This window comes from Loxodonta africana, chromosome 2, assembly GCF_030014295.1.
Source record: "Loxodonta africana isolate mLoxAfr1 chromosome 2, mLoxAfr1.hap2, whole genome shotgun sequence".
Taxonomy (NCBI): domain Eukaryota; kingdom Metazoa; phylum Chordata; class Mammalia; order Proboscidea; family Elephantidae; genus Loxodonta; species Loxodonta africana.
Window position 1 is genome coordinate 55,451,916 of NC_087343.1, and position 26,932 is coordinate 55,478,847.

Consider the following 26,932-nt stretch of genomic DNA (forward strand, 5'->3'; position numbering starts at 1 on the left):
TATGTCTACCTTACCCACTGTTGCATCCTAACATGAAGCACAGGCTTGTCCTGTCAGACAAGGTGTATTTATGATAGAAACCATTCATAGGTCTATCATGGATCTTTTTATCCCCTCCACATACTGAGATAAGCAATTTCTCAGATGATGGATTCCAGCTGTCCCTGAAGGGGAAGTCAGAGTGGCCAAAGGACAACCATTAGAGACTGCTTCCTGCCTGGGCTAGATTAGACAGTGCCAGTGGTGGAATACCTTAGTGGACCTTTGGCATACTACGTGCCAAGCTCCATGCCAAAAACAAGAATGACATTGTCCCTGTACTCCTGAAGCCAGCATGTCTCAAAATACTCTGAGCACAAGCCCTGGTAGCCTCTATGGTACTTCTTTTTCTGTTAATAATAACATTTTTGTTAGCACTAACTCATCATAAGATTACTTTTCTAAATGATAACTATTTACTTAACACAACACTTAGTATGTGATAGAGATGCTAAGCAATCAGTGAGATTAGAAATGAAGCAGTCTGGGAATATCAATTGTAGGAGGCTGCCATTTCTACCCGATAAACCAAAATTTTGCTGAGTTATTTCCAATTTAGACTCTCTGGTCTTATGGCATTTGAACTAAAGCAGGCATTATATTTAATTATTCAAATATATTGATATTTAAATTCAAGTCATCAGTGAGAAAGAAGTATCATGGTTAATCCCTCATCAGATTAATCCCTTGGCAAATTAATCCCTTAGCACTCTGGACTTTGGAAGCCCCTTCTCTCCATGGTATAATTTGTGCTGCTTTATCAATTCAGAAAATATTTCATTTGTCATGGGTGAACTGAGGTAGAGGAAGTTACTGCCATCTGTAATTGCCTCTCTAACTTTCTGTTACAAGTGCAACCCATACATGTAAGAATCTTCATCCTTTGAGTACATTATATCATTTTACATCTTTTTCTCAATTTAAGGGCACCTGGGAAAGTGGAAGAGGTTGGAAGAGAGGAGGAGACAGACAGCCAGAAAGAAGGTGAAGAAAGAAAATAATAGGATACTATATTCAGTGATAAGCCTACCTCATTTGGGGGTGGGATGGGAGAGAAGTTCTTGAGTCCACAAGACAGAAATCTATAATTTCTTAAGAGTGGAGTTTTAGACTTCTGACTGTGCATATTTGCCTCCTTTTCACTCCTCAAAAATTAGTTGCTGGGGAGTCAACTCCAACTCATGGTAAACGACCCCATGTGTGTCAGAGTAGGCCTGTGTTTCGTTGTCTAGATTCTGACTAAGCAGAGCAGAGGAAGTGACAAACTAAATGTCTACAGGCTAGAAGCATGAAAAAAAAAGCAAGCCGGTTCACCCCACAGAACCCTTGTGGGGCTCAGGGCCCTGGTGAGTGAGGCACCAGGTTAAAAACAGGAAGAGTCTTCAAAGTCTGCACACTGAACTGGGGGAGGTCTTTCAAAGAGGTATTTATTAACTACAGAAAAAGAAAAAACTTGCCTGAGAAAGGAACAGCAATGAATATTATTTATGAAATCATAGCACTGTTAACATGTCTGTTTATTTGGCCAAAACTTGAGGTAGAACTATATTGGGAGGCTGCAGAGAAGGAAAACTGAGGAGTGGCTATGGAGGGGGTCCAGGGGAGAGGGAAATTCTCAAGTATTACAGCAGGAAGTCAATAAATCATACCTAAAATTGATATGTCAAGAAATATCAGTTAAGAATATCATTTCTAAATATAAAGGAAATAACAGGAAAACAAACCAAAAAAGTTTAAGTGGTTAAAGAGGCCGACTCTGGGGCATGGGACTGGCACATGGGTTGAGCAGGGCAGAAGGGGTTGCAGTTTCTCAACAAGAAACTTTTAGCTCAAAAAAAAAAAAAAGAAACTTTTAGCTCTATCTGATTTCTTAAGAGGCCTTGGTGGTGCAATGGTTAAGAGCTCTGCTGCTAACCAAAATGTCGGCAGTTCAAATCCACCAGCTGCTCCTTAGAAACCATATGGTGCAGTGCTACTCTGTCCTACAGGGTGGCTATGAGTCGGAATCGACTCAAAGGCAATGGGTTTTGATTTTGATTGCTTAAAGTGTGAATGTTTAATACTTAGATTTAAAAACTTAATTGAAAAAGAGAAGAGGCTTTGGGTTGCTGGGATATTAGCTTGAAAGAAATCCTAATTCCACATATTTTAGTCATAGGCTTTGTCTACACAGGATGCCAGGATTTCCTTGGTATTATTAAAAAAAAAAAAAAAAACCCACTGCCATCGCGTCGATTCCGACTCATAGTGACCCTATTGGACAGAGTAGAACTGCACCATATGGTTTCCAAGGAGTACCTGGGGTATTCGAACTGCAGAACTTTTGGTTAGCAGCTGTAGCTCTTAACCACTATGCCACCAGGGTTTCCTTGATATATATAGAAGATACACAATCATGTCTGGATTGATGTATCATCACTAAAGCAACCATTACAGCAAAAGGAAGAACACACAGAAATTCAGGCCAGAAAAGACTATACTTTGACTCTTGCGTATCTTAATGCAATGCAAGACGGTTCATTACAAGGAATGTTCCTATCTTGCTCACTGCTGTATGTCCAGTGCCTAGCACAGTGTCTGGTTAAAATGGGTGCATTAGAAGTATTTGTTGAAGAAAATGTACACAAATTACATAAATATTAGTTGATATGCTACTGCTAAATTAATTGGTGGGAAAGAAGGGAGGAAGGAAGTTCTCAGGAAGACTCAACTTGCAAAAGACCAAATGTAACTGGTAGTCTTGCCAGAATTTCTCCCTTGTAAGGAATCAAAACCAGGGTGAAGTCAGTGTCAAACAATTAATAAAGGGAAATGAGAATAAAATAAGTATAATACAGTATGTCTGTGAATTTAATTTGCTTATTAAGCAAATTAAATTTTGTGTATGGAGGGGGTGGAACTTGTGAATGGAAAGGACAATTCCATATCCCATATATGTTATTCTGGTTGATATTTTAAAATTACAGAAAAAAGTAAAGCTTTTACCACACTAATTATACAATGGTTAAGAAAATGTGTAAAAGGCCATGTCGTATATGATAAAGCCAATCAAGTTCAGAACACAATTTTAAAAGAGGAATATTCTTCCATCTAAAGAGGAACGTACACTAACCAGACAATAGATAAGTGGTAACTTTAGTGAAGGATAAGACAGTACGCAATACAGGGAAGTCAGTGCAACTTGACCAAGGCAAAGTCATAGAAGCTTCATAGACACATCCAGACTCCCTGAGAGACTAACTTACTGGGCTGAAGGCTAGGGACCATGGTCTTGGGGGACATCTAGCTCAGTTGACATAACATAGAATGTTCTACATCCTACTTTGGTGAGTAGTGTCTGAGGTCTTAAAAGCTTGTGACAGGCTGCCTAAGATATTCCACTGGTCCCACCCTGTCTGGAGCAAGGGAGAATGAAGGAAACCAAAGACATAAGGGAAATATTGGTCCAAAGGACTAATGGACCACAACTACCACAGCCTCCACTAGACTGTGTGTGTTGCCTGGCTACCACCATTGACTGCTGTGACAGAGATCACAATAAAGGGTCCCGGGCAGAGCTGGAGAAAAATATAGAACAAATTCAAATTCACAAAAAAAGACCAGACTTACTGGACTGACAGAGACTGGAGAAACTCCAAAAGTATGGCCCCCAGACACCCTTTTAACTCAGTACGGAAGTCACTCCTGAGCTTCACTCCTCAGCCAGAGATTAGACAGACCCATAAAACAAATAGTAATACATGTAGCTCAACCATATATAGGAAACTAAATGGGCACTCCCCAGCCCAGGGGCAAGGATAAGATGGCAGGAGGGGATAGAACAGCTGAACAAATGGAAATGGGGAACCATTCTTCTCACGGTTGAGAAGGGGAGAGTGTTGACACGTCACAGGGGTGGCAACCAGTGTCACAAAACAATATGTGTATTCATGTTTAATGAGAAACTAATTTACTCTGTAAACCTTCATCTAAAGCACAATTTTAAAAAAAGGAAAAAAATTCTAAGTGAAAAAAAAAATAAATAGGGATATAATTCTTTCAGAATGACAGTTTCCTCTAGTCTACGTTTTCTAGAACAATAATCCTCCTTCTTTCTTACTAGTACTTTGGTTTTATGACTTCAGGAAATTTCATTAAAACCTAAGCCAAATTTATCTTGGAAATAGGCAGACTATACAGCAGGATGGATGCTTGGATAAATGAATGTGTCTGATTCTGATTTCTAGTCTGGGGCCATTCTCAAAAGTGGGATGAATTCATGGGAGCTAAAACTAGTGGATCAATACTCTTTTATCTGGACGATGCACTAAAACCTAGGAAAATGTGAAATTTTGAATAAAGTGAAATAGGAAAAGAAAAGGATCCAATAATAGAGAATCTAACTGTAGATCCAAATGAAAGGAGCTCCAAAACCAGAATTTGCTGTCAAGTGTATGCTGACTCAGAGTGACCCTACTGGATAGAGTAGAACTGCCCACAGGGTTTCCAAGGAGCAGCTGGTAGATTCGAACTGTTGATCTTTTGGTTAGCAGCCGATCTCTTAACCACTACACCATCAGGGCTCCAACTAAAGGAGAAGGTGTACAAATGATACACTGAGTCAAAATTAAAAAGCTAAAGCACTGAAGAGCTAGAGATAGGAGGACAGAAAACAACAGACTGAACAGGCGAGTGGTAGAGCCTATGGGGAAATACTTAACCAGTTTACCAGCTGCCATTGAGTCAACTCTGACTCCTGGCAACCCCACGTGCGTAAGTGTGGAACTGTGCTCTACAGGGTTTTCAATGGCTGATTTTTCAGAATTAGATCACCAGGGCTTTCTTTTGAAGTGCTTTTGGATGAACTCAATTTCCAAACTTTTGGTTAACAACTGAGTGCGTTAACCGTTTGCACCACGCAGAGAAATACTTTAGAGTCAAGCTTTTACCTGATATCTTTCGTGTACTCTTTGTGGATGGACAAGTCCAAGGCCAAGGGACATAAAAATATTTTTTCTATCCAACCATGAGATTTATGATTTTCACATCAGTATGATACTTGAAGAACTTAATATAAACATACACCTGAAGTTAATTTTACCTCGAGTGATGTCTTAAGCTGGGTTCTCTAGCGAAGTAAAACCAGTGAAGTTCATATTGTTGTCGTTGTTAGGTGCCATCAAGTCAGTTCTGACTCATAGCAACTCAAGGTACAACAGAGCAAAACACTGCCCAGTCCTGTGCCAACCACCCGATCATTTTTCTATCTGAGCCCATTGTTGCAGCCACTCTATCAATCCACCTCACTGAGGGTCCTCCTCTTTTTCGCTGACCCTCTGCTCTACAAAGCATGATGTCCTTCTCTGGGGACTGGTCCCTGCTGATAACATGTCCAAAGTACATGAGACGAAGTCTTGCCATCCTGGCCTCCAAGGAGCACTCTGGCTGTATTTCTTCCAAGACTGACTTGTTTGTTCTTCTGGAAGTCCCTAGTTGTAATGGATTGAATTGTGTCCCCCTAAAATATGTGTCAACTTGGTAAGGCCATGATTCCCAGTATTGTGTGGTTGTCCTCTATTTTGTGATTGTAATTTTATGTTAAAGAGGATTAGGGTGGGATTGTAACACACTCAACCAGGTCACATCCCTGGGGTGTGGCCTGCAGCCTGGACCACATTTTATCTCTCAAGAGATAAAAATGAAAGGGAAGCGAGCAGAGAGGGGGTACCTCATACCACCAAGAAAGTAGTGCTAAAAGCAGAGCACATCCTTTGGACCCAGGTCTCTGCACAGAGAAGCTCCTAGTCCGGGGGAAGATTGATGAAAAGGCCGACAGAGAGAGAATGCCTTCCCCTGGAGCTGATGCCCTGAAACTTGGGCTTTTAACCTACTTTACTGTGAGGAAATAAAATTTTCTTTGTTAAAGCCCTCCCCTGGTGGTAGTTCTGTTATACCAGCACTAGATGACTAAGACACTAGACTATTCAATATTCTTCACCAACACCATAATTCAAAGGCATCAATTCTTTGGTCTTCCTGAAGTGTGTGTATCTATATATATAGAGAGAGAGAGAGCGCCCTGGTGGTGCAGTGGTTAAGAGCTATGGCTGCCAACCAAGAGGTGGGCATTTCTAATCCACATTGGAAAACCTATAGGGAAATTCTACTGTGTCCTATAGGGTTGCTATGAGTCAGAACTGACTATGGCAATGGGTTTTTGGTATATGTGTATGTATATGTATATATATACATATATACACACACATATATACATATATATACACATACATACATACATACATATATATATATATAGAAACCCTGGTGGTGTAGTGGTTAAGTGCTACAGCTGTTAACCAAAGGGTCTACAGTTCAAAACCACCAGGTGCTCCTTGAAAACCCTATGGGGCAGTTCTACTCTGTCCTATAGGGTTGCTATGAGTCAGAATCAACTTGACGGCACTGGGTTCGGTTTTTTTGGTATATATATATATATATATATATACCACGAAGAGAGAGAGAGAAAGGGGAGAGAGAAAAAGAGAGGTTTATCTTTCAGGTCAGGCAACAGGTCGCTGGCTCACAGGCTGTGGAGGCCAATGAAAAACAAGATAAGCAGGTAAGATGGCAAGCCTCTGCCCCATAGGCTGCAGAGGCTTATGAATTCCAAGACTGGCAGGTAAACTGCTAGTTCAAGTCCCATGAACCAGAGGCCAAATGATGATGAGCCAAATGCAGAATCCAGAGGAAAAGACTTGCTAGAATAATCATTTATATACCCGAAGCAGGCCACGTACCCAAGGAAACTCCCTTTCAACTGATTGGCTGCTCATAGCAGATCTCATCATGGAGTTGATTACATCATTATGTAACTACCAAATTACGTCATTACGTAATTGCCAAACTACATCATAACTGCCAAACCACTGAGAATCATGGCTCAGCCAAGTTGACACACTACCTTAACCATCACAGTCCGCCCTTGTCAGTTTGGCATCTGTACATCTCTTTAAACCATACATGTGGTTATTAAGTGACACTTCAAGCACCATTAGATCAGCTGGGTCATACGGACCAAGTGGCAGAGCAGTTTTCATGGCAGCCTGAACCTGTTGTAGAGCTTTCTCTTGTTTTGGGCCCCACTCAAAATTAGCAGCTTTTCAAGTCACTTGATAAATAGGCCAGTTAAAAAAAAATAGGCCAGAGTAGCACACCCAAATGAGGGATATGCTGCCTGAAAAATCCAAGGAGACCCACAAGGTCCTCCCCTTTTTAGTTGTAGGTAGGCCAGATGCAATAATTTATCCTTCACTTCAGAAGGAATAACTCAACATGCCCCATACGATTACTAATAGAAATTTCACTGAGGTGGAAGGCACCTGAATTTTTCTCAGGTTAATTTCCCATTTTTTTAGCACATAAATGTCTTACCAATAAGTCTAGAATCATTGATACCTCTTCCTTACTAGGTCCAATCAGCATAATGTCATCAATGTAATGGACCAGTATGACATATCTTGGAAGAGAAAGGCAACCAAGCTCCCTACTGACTAAATTATGACATAGGGCTGCAGAGTTGGTACACTGCTAAGGTAGGACAGTGAAGGTGTATTGCTGGCCTTGCTAGCTGAAGGCAAACTGTTTCTGGTGGTCCTTTGAAACAGGTATGGAGAAAAAGGCAATGAAACCACATCTGAAATAGCAGCTTCAACTGGAATCACTATCTCATTGTTTTCAATAATCCACTGTCATTCTCCAACATCCATCTGTTTTTGCACAGGACAAACAGGCAAATTGAACAGAAATGTGGTGGGAATCACCATCTCAGCATCCTCCAGTTCCTTAAGGATGGCAATAATCTCTACAATCCCTCCAGGAATGTACTATTGCTTTTGGTTTACTATTTTTCTAGGTAGGGGCAGTTGTAACGGCTTCCACATAGTCTTTCCTACTATAATAGCCCTTACATCACATGTCAGGGATCCAGTGTGGGGGTTCTGCCAGTTGCTGAGTATGTCTATTGCAATAATGCATTCTAGACTAACGAAATCACCACAGGATGGATTCAGGGACCCATCTAACCCACTGTGAGATGAATGTGAACTAAGGCTCCATTAACAACCTGACCTCTACATGCCGCCCTGTCCCCCCACCCCAGTGATGTTTTGGGTCTCCTGGAATTAGCATCATTTCAGAGCCAGTGCCCAGTAATCCCCTCAAAGTCTGAGCATTTCCTTTTCCTTATTGAACAGTGGCTGTCCTAAGTCCACAGATTCCTTTGGAGAAGGCCAGAAGAAAGATTAACAGTATAAAATTTTGGAACTGCAGTGGGGTCCTTCCTAAAGGGGACTCAGCTTCCCCGTCTTTCAAGTGGTTGTGGGTCTATAAACTGGCTCAGGTCTGGGAATTGATTGAAGGGACTTTACTTTCTCTTCTGGTGATTCAAGTTAGACTGCTATTCACTTGACCTAGAATTTTTCCACTTCTACAGATCAACTAAATATTTAGTAGATTTCCCATCTGTTTCACTTCTATGGACACAATGACTAAGTAGCCAATGCCATAAGTCCATACGAGGCAAACTATTGTGATTACTGCTTTGATTTCACTGTCCATCATGGTAACCACACCCACTTTGTCTTTTTCAATTGAGTGCCACCACTTGGCCCCTACTATAATGGGATCTAATCAGCTCCACTGCAGTTAAACCAAAAGCCAAACCTGTTGCCTTCAAGTCAATTCTGACTCACAGCAACCCTATAGGACAGAGTAGAACTGCCCCTTAGGGTTTCCAAAGAGTGCCTAGGGGACTCAAAGGGCAGTTCCCACTGTCAAATCTGACTTATATAAAATAGAAATCACAGCAGTTTTTAAATTAGTTTAAAATAAATTTGTTCCTCACTATTGTGGTAAAATGTGTGTCCTCTGGGCATTCCATGACTGGGTCTGTGGGTCTAACCTGATAAATGCACTCTACCAGGCCAATTTTCCTAAGCCCTTTGATACCTTCTTCTATGGTATACTAAGACAGGTCTGATATTTCAACTTGATTTAGTGTAGACCACTGCATAACCCATGCTTCACCAAACCAACCAAATAAACTATTAGATCCTTTCCTAATCTCTCGAGTTGAAACACTGAATGAAGAATCTGTGCTTAGAGGGCCCATGTCAATAAATTCAAATTGATCCAACTTTATGTCTCTTGCACCATTATCTCACACCCTTAATAGCCATTCCCACACATATTCCCCAGATTCCTGTTTGTACATATTAGAAAATTAAACAGTTCTTTTGTAGTGTAGCATGCCTCCTCCTGGGTCATACTTTCTACTTCACCTTATGGCGCTTACTGAGACTTAAGTCTAGCTATAGGTCTAGAAGCAAAAATGTGTGGTGGGGATGTGTTCTGAGAACATTTAGCAATGTCTTATAAGGCATTTGCCTCAGGCAATGACCCAGGCAATGACTCAGACAAAGGCTCTTCAGACACAACTGGGTTAATCTCATCAGATGGGGTGGAGGGATTAATGGGTTTATTGGGGATGGTGGCTTAACAAAGATGGAGTAATCTCTATAGATGGGAGTGAGAGGGCTGGTACTGTTGGCAGGAGTGTTTCAATGGAATCAAGGGGCTCAATGTCCCAGCTTCCTGATTATCTGCCCATATGTCCCCATCCCAAGTTTCAGGATCCCTTTTCTTCCCAATCAGTGACCTCACTTTAACTTCAGACACCATTCAAGGCTGGGAATTCAATTGGTGTTGTAATTTAGCCACTCTTATGATAAGATTCTGGTTTTGGTTTTTGGCAATATCGATTCTGTTACTACAAGAAATAAGGCTTTCTTTCAGTGTACAAGTGGCAAGTTTGAGGTTGTTTATGCGACACTTGAGCTGTGACTCTGAAGCCCTGAGCCCATCTCTTTCTTTCACCATTTTGTCTAGTGAATGTAGGACCAATCGACCAGCTTCCTTATACTTCTCATTCTGACAAAATTATAGAAAAATATCAAAACATGCAATCACTCAGTATTGCCTCTCAGCAATACTTGACCTATTGGTGGTGATATTTTGCATATTTCTATTGCCACCTCATGCCATGGATTATCAGTGTCCCCTTTACCACTGGAAGCAGAGTCATCAACATCTTTAAGGCTAACCAAGCTTGACAACCAATTTAGAAAACTCATCCTTACAATTTCGTTTCTCTAGAACCATGAACCACTCTCTGTATCAAATGTCTAAGACTGGGTTCTCTAGAGAAGCAAAATCAGTGAAGTGCATACATATGTGTGTGTATATACACACATACAGAGAGGGAGAAAGAGATATTTAGCTTAAGGAAATAGCTCACACATTTATAAAGGCTGGTGAGTCCCAAGTCCATGGGTCAGGTATCAGGCTAGATGCTTCTCCAGCTGCAGAGGCTGACAAACTGAAGATCAGCAGGTCAGGCAGTAGGCTGCTGGCTCACAGGCTGTGGAGGGTAATGAATCCCAAGCCTGGAAGTTAAGATAGCAGGCAACTGGCTCATAGGTTGTAGAGGCTGATGAATCCTGAGATCAGCAGGTAAGCTGCTAGCTCAAGCCCTAAATACCAGAAGTCAGATGATGATGAGCCAGATGCAGGATATGAGTAAGAGCCTTGCTGGAATAACCATTTATATACTGGAGGCTGGCCGCACACCTAAGAAAACTCATTTTTAACTGAATGGCTGCTCATAACAGGTTTCATCATGGAGTTGATTACATTATTACATAACTGCCAAATTACATCATTATATAACTGCCAAACTACATCATAACTCCCAGACTACTGAGAATCATGGCCCAGCCAAGCTGACACACAACCTTAACCAACACAAGTGATAAAAACAATTAAGGAGGAATCACAATTTGCATGTTCTTTATCCCACAAAACCCACTATTCCTCCAAGTAACCAGAAGTGCTAGAGGTCAGAAAGCTAGAGCTAGAGGATTCATGACCCTTGTCATCAGCATCTCTCAAATTGCACCATACTCTAAACTACATGCAATGGTGAACTCACATGAATGCCAGATTATTACAGATTAATGATAAAAAAAATTTTTTTTTATCAACTGTTAATGAGACAGGACTCAATCTACAATATTAGATTGTATTTAATGAGTCAATCTTTTGAGATATAAAAGAGAAGAGTGAGCAGAGAGGCAGGGGCACGTCATGCCACAAAGAATGAAGAACCAGGAGGAGACCGTATTCTTTGAAACCAGGGTCCCTGCACTGAGAAGTTCCTAGACCAAGGGGAGACTGATGATAAGGAGCTTCCCCCAGAGCTGGCAGAGAGAGAGAAAGCCTTCCCCTGTAGCTGGCACCCTGAAATCAGACTTCTAGCCTTCTAGACTGTGAGAGGATAAATTTCTCTTTGTTAAAGCTATCCACCTGTGATATTTCTGCTACAGCAGTACTAGACAACTAAGATAGAATTTGTTACCAGATAAGTGGGATGCTGCTCTAACAAAAACTTAAAATGTAAAAGCAGCTTTGAAACTGCGAATGGGTAGAATCTGGAAGAGTTTTACAATTGCCTTGAAAAGACTATTGTTGGAATTATGGACATCAAAGACAATTTCGGTAGGGACCCAGAAGGAAATAAGGAGAGCTGTTACACTGGAGATGATACAAAGGACCAGAAGCAGCAGCAGATAAATGCAGCAACATAACCAGGAGACCAGTGTGAGATAGCACTGGAGTTGACCCACGGAGTGAGAGCTGAGTGCCTTTGCACAGGAGGCTTCCTGGAGGAGTACAGTGCCTCCAGGCACTTACTGGTGGAGCTAAAGGGCTTTGGAACACTTACCCCAGCAGGATAGATGCAGGTGGTAAGGCCCAAGGTGCCAAGAGGCCAAAGAACCAGGAAGCAGAAGCTGAAGAGACAAGGAACACAGGAAGTAGAGCTGCCTCAGTCTCAAATGGTAGGGCCACAGCCTCCTAGGTTTTAAAGAGTCAGATATTGGTTCTGGAGGGTGGGGCTGCCTTTCAAGAGTAACAGCAGAATGGGGCCAGATCTGTTGCCCAAAGCTGAAGGGGCAGGGCTCCCATGCCGAAGGGGCAGAAGAACAGGGCCTGCTGGAGCTGAGGGTCTGGAGTTCCTACTCATATGGCCTAGGAGAACGGGGCAGCCCAAATGCAAGGGAGCAGAGTCACTGTTCCAGTGGACCTGGAAGGCAGAGCTGAAGCCTAGGGCCAAAGGGCCTCCATCTAGAATTCAGAGACTGTGGCCGACACCCAGAGTCTAGAGGGCAGGCCACTGCCTAATGGTCTCAGAGAACAGAGGATTATTTTCAAGGCTTGAGAGCTAATGTAATGCGTTCTGCTGACTTGCTTGGTGCCTGTTACACCTCCTCTCTCTCTAATTTCTCTCATTTGTAATGGAAATACCTACCATGTGCCTGTCTATCATTGTAGTACTTTGGAAGCAAATACCTTGTATTCTAGATTTCATGGATGAAGAGGAATTTTTGGAATTTGGACTTGGAGTTAAATTAAGACTTTAGCTATGATATGACGGGGTATGTTTTACATGTGGCAAAAATATGAATTTTGGGAGGCCAAAGGGTAGAATATTATGGATTGAATCATGTCCTCCAAAAATATGTGTCAATTTGGCTAGGCCATGATTCCCAGTATTGTGGGACTGCCCACCATTTTGTTACCTGATGTGATTTTTCTATGTGTTGTAAATCCTATCTCTATGATGTTAATGAGGCAGGATTAAAGGCAGTTATGTTACAGAAACAGGACTCAATATGCAGGATTAGATTGAATCTTGAGTCAATCTCTTTTGAGATATAAAAGAGAGAAGTGAGCAGAGAGACAGGGAGGCCTCATGCTACAAAGAATAAAGAGGAGTGCATCCTTTGGACCCAGAGGAAGATCGATGACAAGGACCTTCCCCGAGAGCTGGTAGAGAGAGGAAGCGTTCCCTTTGAGCTGGCACCCTGAATCCGGACTTCTAGCTTCCTAGACTGAGAGAGAACAAATTTCTCTTTGTTAAAGCCGTCTGCTTGTGGTACTTTTGTTATAGCAGCACTAGATAATTAAGACAATGATGCATTTATTAAAAGTTATATCCAAATGAGTGTTGCACTTCAAAGCCAGTCCCTGAATCCAAGAAGCTATTTTATTTCACAATAGTTCAAAATAGTTATAGAGCTCCTACTTTGGAATTTGTATCAGAATCACTGCTCCAAGGGTGAAACTTATTCTGAAAAGTATTGAGGTATGCCAGAAATATCACATTATTTTCTTTGATTTTAGTTAAGTCTAACTAGGAATACCTGCCTTCATGGACTGGTGTGAAAGTCAATGTTAATTATTTTTGAAAATTTCTTCTCTTACCATTCCCTACCATCCACCACAATCATATGTAGGACTCAGTAATTCTACATACAGCAAATATCTGTGGGCTTTCTCAGGTCTTTGGAACACACTAGCAACTGCAAAAGGAGCTCTGGTGGCATAACAGTGAAGTGCTTGGATGCTAACTAAAGGATTGGGAGTTCGAACCCACTAGCCCCACTGTGTGAGAAAGATCTGGTGGTCTGCTCCCATAAAGATTACAGTCTATAAAACCCTATGGGGAGGCAGAGCCAAGAGGGCGGAATAGACAGACTCTTCCGGCAAGCCCTCTTTACAACAAAGACCCCCCAAAACAAGTGAAATGAGTATATTTGTGACAACTGGGAGCCCTGAGCTTCAAAGGCAAGCTTAGAAAACGAACTGAGGGGCAGCTGTTCAGGAGCAGAGAGGACTTACCAGTCCTGAATAATGGTGAGCCCTCAGGCACCATTCCTGGAGTGGTGGTGGTGGGCTGGTACTAGCATTTGACTGGAGTTTCCTCAGAGAGAAACAGCCAGCCACACAGCCTACTCACACCTCCAGAACCAGAGAAGAACAGCACTTTCAGCAAAAGCTAAGTATTTGTATATATTTTACCGCACCCCCGCCGCCCCCAAGCCGGTTTCAGCGGCTAATTCCCTGGGCCTGAGATAGGCACTGTTGAGCACCTAGAGTCATCCTTCTGGCCTTAGGAAAGGAAAAAAATTGCAATTGGGGGAAAAGATAATTTTCCAGCTCCACTAACCAGGGGAGCTAAGGACAGAAGCAGCTCTTGTCCAGGCATAAACAGTCCATGGACTTTGAGTGACTTTCCCTACTGCATGGACATGGGTGGGCCTATTTCAGGAGAATAGGCCCTTATTGGCAGACTACAACTGTTTCAGCTGTGTGGTAGAAAGGTGGATGTTTGATGTTTGACATTGCTTTGCTTATTAAACAAGGTCCTCTCCAACCCACATCAGGGACCTAAGGACTGGTAGCTCCACTCAGGTCACTCAGCCGCTTGTGACAGGGGACCAAATATAACTGGTACCTCCCAATCCTTACAACCAGAAACATTGGATGCCCAAGGTACATCTGTAGAACCCACCCACCTGCACACTCTAGGGAACAGGGACTTGGTTTCCTCAGAGACACTCGGAGGTCAGTCCTCAGCCCCCTGCCTTGTTCAGAGCATGATCACCTGCTGCAATTAGATACCAGTATATACGCCAATCACCCCTGCCCCTCTAAGACTGTCGGGCAGAACCTGTACCACACACTTAATGATCAGCTACCTGGAAACCTGAGCTGAATTCATTCAAGAAAACTGAATGGACTCCTAGACTGATATACCTGATAACAGCTCTAGCCATCTGGGGACAGGGCGTGAGGGCTCCAAAAGTGAAAATAATCAAGCTAGCTTGCTCAAGCAACCCATAGGTGTATACCAAAACAAAACAATCTAAGAAGCTACGACACAGTAAGCAAGCATAAAATAATACAATACCTTATAGATGGCTCAGGAGACAACAGTCAGTATCAAATCACATAAGGAAACAGACAATGAGCACTTCAACAAGCTCTCAAAACAAAGAATCCAGGGATCTTCTAGATGAAAGTGCATTCCTGGAATTACCAGATGCAGAATACAAAAGTTTAAGACATTCAGGAAGGAAATGAGACAATATGCAGAACAAGCCAAGGAACACACAAAGTAATTGAAGAAATTAAAAAGACTACTAAGGGACATAATGAAAAGTTTAATAAGCTGGAAAAATCCATAGACAGACAGCAATCAGAAATTCAGAAGATTAACAATAAAATTACAAAAGTAGACAACTCAAAAGAAAGTCAGAGGAGCAGAACTGAGCAAGTAGAAGCCAGAATTTCTGAACTTGAAGATAAATCACTTGGCAATAATATATTTGAAGAAAAATCAGATAAAGAATTCAAAAAAATGAAGAAACCTTAAGAATCATGTGGGACTCTATCAAGACAAATAACCTACGAGTGATTATAGTACCAGAACAGGTAGCGATAACAGAAAATATAGAGAGAATTGTTGAAGATTTGTTGGCAGAAACCTTCCCTGATATCGAGAAAGACGAGAAGATTATCTACCCAAGATGCTCATCGAACCCCACACAAGATAGATCTTAAAAGAAATCACCAAGATATATTATAATCAAACTTGCCAAAACCAAAGATAAAGAGAGAATTATAAGAGCAGCCAGGGATAAACGAAAAGTCACCTACAAAAAAGTCACCAATAAGAATAAACTCGGACTACTCCGGCAGAAAAAAAAAAAAAAAAAAACTCGGCAGAAACCATGCAGACAAGAAGGCAATGGAATGACAAATTTAAAAAGCTGAAGAAAAAAATTGCCTGCCAAGAATCATATAACCAGCAAAACTGTCTCTTGAATATGAAGATGAAATTAAGACATTTCCAGATAAACATACTTTAGGGAGTTTGTAGAAGCCTAACCAAAACTACAAGAAATACTAAAGGGAGTTCTTTGGTTAGAAAATCAACAATATCGGGTATCAACCCAAGACTAGAACACTGGGCAGAGCAACCAGAAGTCAACCCAGACAGGGAAATCCAAAAAAACAAAGCAAGATTATTTAAAAAAAAAAAAAGCTCGAAACAAGGTAACAGCAATGTTATTATATAACACAACATTAAATTAATAAAAACGGACTAAGAAATGTAATCATACACCTTCCATACGGAGAGGAAGATAAGGCAATACAAAGAAATAAAAGTTAGGTTTAAATTTAGAAAATATAGGGGTAAATAAAAAGGTAGCCACAAAGGAGACAAACTATCCTACTCAACAAAATAAAATACAAGAAAAAAATAGAGACTCGGCAGAAACAAAATCAACAACAAATATAAGGAAAGGACAATATATATAATCTACTCAGTACATAAAATGAAGTGGGAAGAAGAAACTGTCAACAACACACTAAAAAGACATCAAGATGATAGCACCAAATTCATACCTATCCATAATTACCCTGAATGTAAATGGACAAAATGCACCAATAAAGAGACAGAGAGTGGCAGAATGCATTAAAAAACAAGATCCATCTACAAGCTGCCTACAAGAGACACACCTTAGACTTAGAGACACAAACAAACTAAAACTGAAAGGATGGGGAAAAAATATCAAGCAAACAACAATCAAAACAGAGCAGGCGTGGCAATATTAATTTCGGACAAAATAGACCTTAAAGTTAAATCCATCATAAAGGATAAGGAAAGACACTACATAATGATTAAAGGGACAATACACCAAGAAGATATGACCATATTAAATGTTTATGCACCCAATGACAGGGCTGCAAGGTACAGAAAAAATACTCTGCCAGCACTGAAAAGTGAGATAGACAGCTCCACAGTAATACTAGGAGACTTCAACACACCACTTTCAGTGAAGGAGAGGACATCCAGAAAGCTCAATAAAGACATGGAAGGTCTAAATGGCACAATCAACCAACTTCACCTGGTAGACATATACAGAACACTCCACCCAACGGTAACCAAGGATACTTTCTTTTCTGGTGCACATGGAACATTCTCTAGAATAGACCACATATTAGGTCATAAAGCAAGCTTAGCAGAATCCAAAACACTGAAATATTACAAAGCATCTTCTCTGATCATAAGGCCATAAAAGTGGAAATCAATAAAGGGAAAAGCAATCAAACATTTGGAAATTGAACAATAACCTGCTCAAAAAAGACTAGATTATAGAAGACATTAAGGGTGGAATAAAGACGTTCATAGAATCCAACGAGAATGAAAACACTTCCTATCAGAACGTTTGGGACACAGCAAAAGCGGTGCTCAGAGGCCAATTTATATCAATAAATGCACACATCCAAAAAGAAGAAAGGGCCAAAATCAAAGAATGATCCCTACAACTCGAACAAACACAAAGAAAACAAAAAAAGAAATTCTCAGGCACCAGAAGAAAACAAATAATAAAAATTAGAGCTGAACTAAATGAAATAGAAAACAGAAAAACAATTCAAAGAATTAACAAGACCAAAAGCTGGTTTTCTGAAAAAATCAACAAAATTGATAAACCACTGGCCAAACTGACAAGAGAAAAACAGGAGAGGAAGCAATTAAACGAAATAAGAAATGAGATGGGCGATATTACAACAGGCCCAACTGAAATTAAAGGAATCGTATCAGATTACTCTGAAAAATTGTACTCTAACAAATTTGAAAACCTAGAAGAAATGGATGAATTCCTAAAAACACACAACCCACCTAAACTAAAACAAACAGAGGCACAAGAACTAAATAGACCCATAACAAAAGAAAAGATTGAAAAGGTAATCAAAAAACTCCCAACAAAAAAAAACCCTGGTCTGGATGGCTTCACTAAAGAGTTCTACCAAACTTTCAGAGAAGAGTTAACACCACTACTACTAAAGGTATTTCAGAGCACAGAAAAAGACGGAATATGCCCAAACTCATTCTATGAAGCCACCATATCCCTGATACCAAAACCAGATAAAGACACCACAAAGAAAGAAAATTTTAGACCTATATCCCTCAGGAACACAGATGCAGAAAGCCTCAACAAAATTCTAGCCAATAGAATTCAACAACATACCAAAATAATAATTCACCATGACCAAGTGGGATTCATACCAGGTATGCAGGGATGGTTCAACATTAGAAAAACAATTAATGTAATCAAGAACATAAATATCGCTATGAGTCGGAATCGACTCGACGGCAGTGGATTTGGTTTTGGTTATCACATAAATAAAACAAAAAGAAAGAATCACCTGATTTATCAATTGATGCAGAAAAGGCAATTGACAGTTTAACACCCATTCATGATAAAAACTCTCAGCAAAATAGGAATAGAAGGAAAATTCCTCAACATAATAAAGGGCATTTATACAAAGACAATATCCAACATCATCCTAAATGGAGAGAGCCTGAAAGCATTCCCCTTGAGACCGGGAACCAGATAAGGATGCCCTTTATCACTGCTCTTATTCAGCATTGTGTTGGAGGTCCTAGCCAGAGCAATTAGGCTAGATAAAGAAATAACAGGCAACCAGATTGGCAGGGAAGAAGTAAAAGTATCTCTATTTGCAGAAGACAAGATCTTATACATATAAAACCCTAAGAAATCCTCAAGAAAACTACTGAAACTAATAGAAGAGTTCAGCAGAGTATCGGGATACAATATAAACTTTCAAAAATCAGTTGGATTCCTCTACACCAACAAAAAGAACATTGAAGCGGAAATCACCAGATCAATGCCATTTACAGTCACCACAAAGAAGATAAAACACTTAGGAATAAATCTTACCAGAGATGTAAAATACTTATACAAAGAAAACTACAAAACACTTCTGCAAGAAACCAAAAGAGACCTACATAAGTGGAAAAACATACCTTGCTCATGGATAGGAAGACTTAACATTATAAAAATGTCTATTCTACCAAAAGCCATCTACAGATTTAATGCAATTCTGATCCAAATCCCAATGACATTTTTTAATGAGGTAGAGAAACAAATCACCAACTTCACATGGAACGGAAAGAGGCCCCAGATAAGTAAAGCATTGCTTAAAAAGAAGAACAAAGTGGGAGGCCTTACTCTATCTGATTTTAGAACCTATTATACTGCCACAGTAGTCAAAACGGCCTGGTACTGTACAACAACAGATACATAGACCAATGGAACAGAACTGAGAATCCAGACACAAATCCATCCACATATGAGCAGTTTACATTTGACAAAGGCCCCAAAACAGTTAAATGGGGGAAAAGACAGTCCTTTTAACAAATGGTGCTGGCATAGCTGGATATCCACCTGCAAAAAAATGAAACAATACCCATACGTCACTCCATGCACAAAAATGAGCTCAAAATGGATCAAAGACCTAAATATAAAATCTAAAACAATAAAGATCATGGAAGAAAAAATAGGGACAATGTTAGTAGCCCTAATACACAGCATAAACAGTAAAGAAAATGATAACTGGGAGCTCCTAAAAATCAAACACTTATACTCATCCAAAGACTTCAACAAAAGAGTAAAAAGATTACCTACAGACTGGGAAAAAGGTTTTAGCTATGACATTTCCAACCAGCGCCTGATCTCTAAAATCTACATAATACTGCAAAAACTCAACTACAAAAAGACAAAAATCCAATTAAAAAATGGGCAAAAGATATGAACAGACACTTCACTAAAGAAGACATTCACGTAGCTAACAGACACGTGAGGAAATGCTCACAATCATTAGCCATTAGAGAAATGCAGAACAAAACTACAATGAGATTTCATTTCACTCCAACAAGGCAGGCATTAATCCAAAAAACACAAAATAATAAACATTGGAGAGGCTGTGGAGAGATTGGAACACTTACACACTGCTGGTGGGAATGTAGAATGATACAACCACTTTGGAAATCAATTTGGCTCTTCCTTAAAAAGCTAGAAATATCACTAATTAGAAAGTAGATAAGAACTACTTTAGGTGAAGGGAAAGACAGCACACAATACAGGGGAGGTCAGCACAATTGGACTTAACCAAAAGGAAAGAAGTTTCCTGAATAAACTGACTGCTTCAAAGGCCAGCGTAGCAGGGGCAGGGGTTTGGGGACCATGGTTTCAGGGGACATCTAAGTCAATTGGCATAATAAAATCTATTAAGAAAACATTCTGCATCCCACTTTGAAGAGTGGCATCTGGGGTCTTAAACGCTAGCAAGCAGCCATCTAAGATGCATCAATTGGTCTCAACCCACCTGGATCAAAGGAGAATGAAGAACACCAAGGACAGAAGGCAATTACAAGCCCAAGAGACAGAAAGGGCCACATGAACCAGAGACTACATCATCCTGAGACCAGAAGAACTAGATGGTGACTGGCTACAACCGATGACTGCCCTGACAGGGAACACAACAGAGAACCCCTGAGGGAGCAGGAGAGCAGTGGGATGCAGACCCCAAATTCTCATAAGACCAGACTTAATGGTCTGACTGAGACTAGAAGGACCCAGGTGGTCATGGCCCCCAGACTTTCTGCTGCCCCAGGACAGGAACCATTCCTGAAGCCAACTCTTCAGACATGGATTGGACTGGACAGTGGGTTGTAGAGGGATGTTGGTGAGGAGTGAGCTCCTTGGATCAGGTAGACACTTGAGACTATCTTGGCATCTCCTGCCTGGAGGGGAGATGAGAGGGTGGAGGGCGTTAGAAGCTGGCGAAATGGACACGAAAAGAGAGAGTGGAGGGAGAGAGCAGGCTGTCTCATTACAGGGAGAGTAATTGTGAGTGTGTAGCAAGGTGTATATGGGTTTTTGTGTGAGAGACTGGCTTGATTTGTAAACTTTCACTTAAAGCACAATAAAAATTATTAAAAAAAAAAAAAAAGCTAGGATAGAACTACCACAGTATCTAGTAATCCCACTCCTTGGAATATCCTAGAGAAATAAGAGCCTTTACACAAACAGATATATGCACACCCATGTTTATTGCAGCACTGTTTACAATAGCAAAAATTTGGAAGCAATCAAGGTGCACATCAATGGATGAATGGGTAAATAAATTACGGTATATTCACAAAATGGAATACTATGCATGGATAAAGAACAGTGATGAATCTATGAAACATTTCATAACATGGAGGAATCTAGAAGGCATTATGCTGAGTGATATTAGTCAGCTGCAAAAGGACAAATATTGTATAAGACCACTAACTTAAGAACTCAAGAAATAGTTTAAACAGAGAAGAAAATATTTTTTGATGGTTACGAGAAGGGGGAAGGAGGGAGAGTGGGAGAGGGGTATTCACTAATTAGGTAGCAGATTAGAACTGCTTTAGGTGACGGGAATAACAACACACAATACAGGCGAGGTCAGCACAACTGGACTAAACCAAAAGCAAAGAAGTTTCCTGAATAAACTGACTGCTTCGAAGGCCAGTGTAGCAGGGGCAGGGGTTTGGGGACCATGGTTTCAGGGGACATCTAAGTCAATTGGCATAATAAAATCTATTAAGAAAACATTCTGCATCCCACTTTGAAGAGTGGCATCTGGGGTCTTAAATGCTAGCAAGCGGCCGTCTAAGATGCATCAATTTGTCTCAACCCATCTGGATCAAAGGAGAATGAAGAACACCAAGTATAGAAGGCGATTACAAGCCCAAGAGACAGAAAGGGCCACATGAACCAGAGACTACATCAGCCTGAGTCCAGAAGAGCTAGATGGTGCCTGGCTACAATCGATGACTGCCCTGACAGGGTACACAACAGAGAACCCCTGACGGAGCAGGAAAGCAGTGGGATGCAGACCCCAAATTCTCCTAAAAAGATCAGACTTAATGGTCTGACTGAGACTAGAAGGACCTCTGTGGCCATAGCCCCCAGACCTTCTGTTGGCCCAGGACACGAACCATTCCTAAAGCCAACTCTTCAGACAGGGATTGGACTGGACAATGGGTTGGAGAGGGATGTTGGTGAGGAGTGAGCTTCTTGGATCAGGTGGACACTTGAGACTATGTTGGCATCTCCTGCCTGGAGGGGAGATGAGAGCGTAGAGGTGGTTAGAAGCTGGCGAAATGGAGGTGAAAAGAGAGAGTGGAGGGAGGGAGCAGACTGTCTCATTAGGGGGAGAGCAATTGGGAGTATGTAGCGAGGTATATATAAGTTGTTGTGTGAGAGACTGACTTGATTTGCAAACTTTCACTTAAAGCACAATAAAAATTAAAAAAAAAAAAAGAAATTGAGAAACTGGAGTATTGGAAGAATCACCTGCAGATGTTTTGAATGTGCCCAAAATTAATGCAGGAGTAGTGTTGAAGAGAGTGACAGTGAGCCATGAGCTTTGAAAAATGAAGGGGCACATCTCTAGGCCATTAGGTGACAGCAACAATTAAGGGAATGAGTGGCATAGACTTAGGATATGAGATTCAAAGCTGGGAATTAACTGTTATTACCTGTTTTGGCTTAAATCCATTGATCGTACTTCCCTAGGACCTTGTCTGTTTCTTTAAATGCATTCATTTTTCAAAATGGAACTAATACTATGTAAATGACAATGCGTCTGAATTTTGTGAGTGTAATTTAAAAAGTCTTGTCTCTTTTGTAGAGATCCACCCATATTCAATATTTTAATTAAATAAACACCCTTAGCATGAAGTCCAATTAACATGAAAAGGGAACCATAACCAGTTGAAGACTTATATCCTATATCTGAAAAAGAAAATTTTTTAATGTGTACAAGTGTAGTCAAAGAAACTATTACCATTAACAATGATTACAGATATCACAAGGCTCACAAAGTAAATAAAAAGATAAAAACAACTAAAAATTTACTTTGGTTGTATAGAACTAAACAAAATGGCAGTTGCCTTCGTGATGTATCTATTTACTATGGGGCATAATTATATAATTAAATAAATAAGACATGTTTGTTGTTTAGTTTTTTTTTTTTAACTGAGCCATAAAATACATAATAACAAGCTCAATATAAAATGTGAGACTGATTACACAATAAACACATGACAACCAGTCTCCTTACTTTAGAGTTATACCTCTTTTGCTTACATACACTTAAATAATTTACAATCGTAGACTATTAGAACCTAAAGATGGGTAATAGAGTGGCAGAGTAACTAAGGAGAACATATGGATTGGAGGAAAGGGTATGACAATTCTAGGTAGAAAGTGTATGCCTCATTCTGATCACAGTATCTCTTTCTTAACGGTGATCTTAGACTTTCTTTTCACCTATTAAAAAAGATGCTTGAAAGAGGTAAATTCTAATGTCTCTTTGAATAGTCTAAGTTTCAAGTTCATCTGCCTCACTTTACAGAGAGGAACACAGAAGTTGAGTGAGCTTAAGAAACATATTTAAAAGTCACAGCTCACTTGTGCTGCTGCACCATGGTTATTTGCCCAAAGTTTAAAAATAAAATAGAAGTAATATTATTTACAGAACTTTCATAAGAATGACTGAAAAAAAAAAAGTATACTGGAAGGGAAGCATTCCACATCCCAGGAATAGGAAGAAAAAGGGGAAATTACTCTTATTAAGCACATATTATGTATAGGGAATCCAGGCACTGTATGTATCACCAAGGGATGTCCTTAAATATGAAAAAGGGGTGTGCTTTTCAGATTCCTTGGGCTACAGAATATCCCTTTCCCTTCATCCAATGGTTTAGGTAACCCATTAAGCTGGTTTTCTTTGAGCTGATTCTAACTCATAGAGATCCTACATATGCTTTAGGTTATTGTTGGGAGGTGCCGTCCAGTCGATTTGGACTCATAGACACTCTATGTACAACAGAACAAAACACTGCTCAGTCCTGTGCCACCCTCACAATCATTGTTATGCTTGAGTCCATTGTTGCAGTCACTGTACCAATTCATCTACTTGAGGGTCTTACTCTTTTTTGTTAACCTTCTACTTTACCAAGCATGATGTACCTCTCCAGGGATTGATCCCTCCTGATAACGTGTCCAAAGTATATGAGATATAGTCTCACCACCCTCGTTTCTAAGGAGCATTCTGGTTGTACTTCTAAGACAGATTTGTTCATTCTTTTGGCAGTCCATGGTATATTCAATATTCTTCCCAATGCCACAATTTAAAAGTGTCAGTTCTTCTTCAGTCTTCCTTATTCACATACATAGGAGGTGACTGAAATACCATGGCTTGCATCAGGTGTACCTTAATCCTCAAGGTGACATCTTTGGTTTTTAACACTTTAAAGAGGTCTTTTGCAGCAGATTTGCCCAATGCAATGCGTCTTTTGATATCTTGACTGCTGCTTCCATGAGCATTGATTGCGGATCCAAGTAAAATGAAATCCTTGACAACTTCAATCTTTTCTCCATCTATCATGATGTTGCTTATTGGTCCATTTGTGAGGATTTTTGATTTTCTTATAAGGTGTAACCCATACTGAAGATTGTGGTCTTTGGTCTTCACCAGTAAGTGTTTCAAGCCCTGTTCATTTCCAGCAAGCAAGGAAGTGTCATCTGCATAATGCAAGTTGTTAATGAGTCTTCCTCCAATCCTGATGCCCTGTTCTTCTTCATATAGTCCAGCTTCTTGGATTATTTGCTCAGCATACAGATTGAATAGGTATAGTGAAAGGATACAGCCCTTACACACACCTTTCCTGAATTTAAGCCACGCAGTATCCTTTTGTTCTGTTTGAACGACTGCCTCTTTATCTATGTACAGTTCCTCATGAGCACAATTAAGTGTTCTGGAATTCCCATTCTTCACAATGTTATCTATAATTTGTTATGATCCACACTGCCGAAAGCCTTTGTGGAGTCAATAAAACACAGGTAAACATCCTTCTGGTATTCTCTGCTTTTAGCCAGGATCCATCTAACATCAGCAATGATATCCCTTGTTCCATGTCCTCTTCTGAATCCAACTTGAACTTCTGGCAGTTCCCTGTAGATATACTGCTACAGCCACTTTTGAATGATCTTCAGCAAAATTTTACATGGATGTGATATCAATGATATTGTTCTATAATTTCCACATTCGGTTGAATCTCCTTTCTTGGGAATAGGCATGAATATGCAACTCTTTCAGTTGGTTGGCCAGGTAGTTGTCTTCCAAATTTCTTGGCATAGACAAATGAGTACTTCCAGCAATGCATCTGTTGAAACATTTCAATTGGTATTCTGTCAATTCCTGGAGAATTGTTCTTGCCAATGCCTTCAGTGTAGCTTGGACTTCTTCCTTCAGTACCATCGGTTCCTGATTTTATGCTGTCTCCTGAAATGGCTGAACGTTGACCAACCCGTTTTGGTACATTGGCTGTGCATATTCCTTGAATCTTCTTTTGATGCTTTCTGTGTCGTTTAATATTTTCTCCATAGAATCCTCAACATTGCAACTCAGAGCTTGAATTTCTTCTTCAGTTCTTTCAGCCTGAGAAATGCCAAGCTTGTTCTTCCCTTTTGGTTTTCCATCTCCAGATCTTTGCACATGTTATTATAATACTTTACTTTGTTTTCTCTAGCCACCCTTTGAAATCTTCTGTTCACCTCTTTTACTGCATCATTTCTTCCTTTTGCTTTAGCTACTAAACATTCAAAAGCAAATTTCAGAGTCTCTTCTGACATCCGTTTTGGTCTTTTCTTTCTTTCCTGTCTTTTTAATGATTTCTTGTTTTCTTCATGTATGATATCCTTGATACCATTCCATAACTTCTCTGGTCTTCAGTGATTAGTGTTAAAAGTGTCATATCTCTTCTTCAGAAAGTCTCTAAATTTAGGTGGGATATACTCAAGATCATACTTTGGCTCTTGTTGACTTGTTCTAATTTTCTTCAGTTTCAACTTGAACTTGCATATGAGTGATGATGGTCTGTTCCACAGTCAGCCCCTGGACTTGTTCTGATCAATGATATTGAGCTTTTCCATTGTTTCTTTCCACAAATGTAGTTGATGTGATTCCTGTGTATTCCATCTGGAGAGGTCCACGTGTATAGTCACCGTTTATGTCAGTGAAAAAAGGTATTTGTATGAAGAAGTCGTTGGTCTTGAAAAATTCAATCATGTGATCTCTGGCATCGTTTCTATCACCAAGGCCATATTTTCCCATTACTGATCCTTCTTCTTTGGTTTTCTACTCTTGCATTCCAAACATCAGTAATTATCAATGCATCCTGATTGCATGTTCAAGCAATACTTCCTACAATCCAGGTTCCAATTATTAATGGATGTTTGCAGCTGTTTATTACCATTTTGAGTCATTCCACATCAGGAAATGAAGGTCCTGAAAGCTTGACTCCATTCACATCATTAAGATCAACTCTACTTTGAGTAGGCAGCTCTTTCCCAGTTGTCTTTTGAATGCCTTCCAACCTGAGGTGCTTATCTCTTGGCACTGTATCAGACAATGTCCTGCTGCTATTCTCAAGGCTTTCACTGGCTAATTCTTTTCTGAAGTAGACTGCCGGATCCTTCTTCCTAGCCTGTCTTAGTCTGGAAGCTCAGCTGAAACCTGTCCTCCACAGGTGACCCTGCTGGTATTTGAATACCAATGGCATAGCTTTCAGCATCACAGCAACAGGCAAGCCCACACAATACAATGAACTCTCAAATGTGTGGGGAGGTGGAATGACACTCTTGTGCTTAATGCCTTAATGCCAGACGCCTGCAGTGCTGGAGTCAACCGGATCCCCAAAGACCACCATATATGCTATATGACAGAAGCAGTATGAATTCCTCGTGGATGGAGACCAAACCATGTAAAAGTGACAGCAGCCAGACCAAAAAGAAAACAATCTGAGAAAAATCCCCACAACCCTCCATTTTCACTGATCCAAAAACCAAACCCAGTGCCATCGAGTCGATTCCGGCTCAGCGACCCTGTAGGACAGAGTAAAACTGCCCCACAGAGTTTCCAAGGAGCGCCTGGCAGATTCGAACTGCCGACCCTTTGGTTAGCAGCTGTAGCACTTAACCACTATGCCACCAGGGTTTCCTTTTCACTGATAGGTTCCTCAAACTCCTCAAGAAAG

At 40.4% G+C, this 26,932-nt stretch overlaps 1 long non-coding RNA gene across 1 annotated transcript in view; it reads right to left on the minus strand.

The window, feature by feature from the left end:
• Positions 1-26,932, minus strand: part of LOC111749960 (uncharacterized) — a 240,761-nt gene that overhangs the window by 126,657 nt on the left and 87,172 nt on the right. The gene's annotated exons all lie outside the window — the stretch shown is intronic.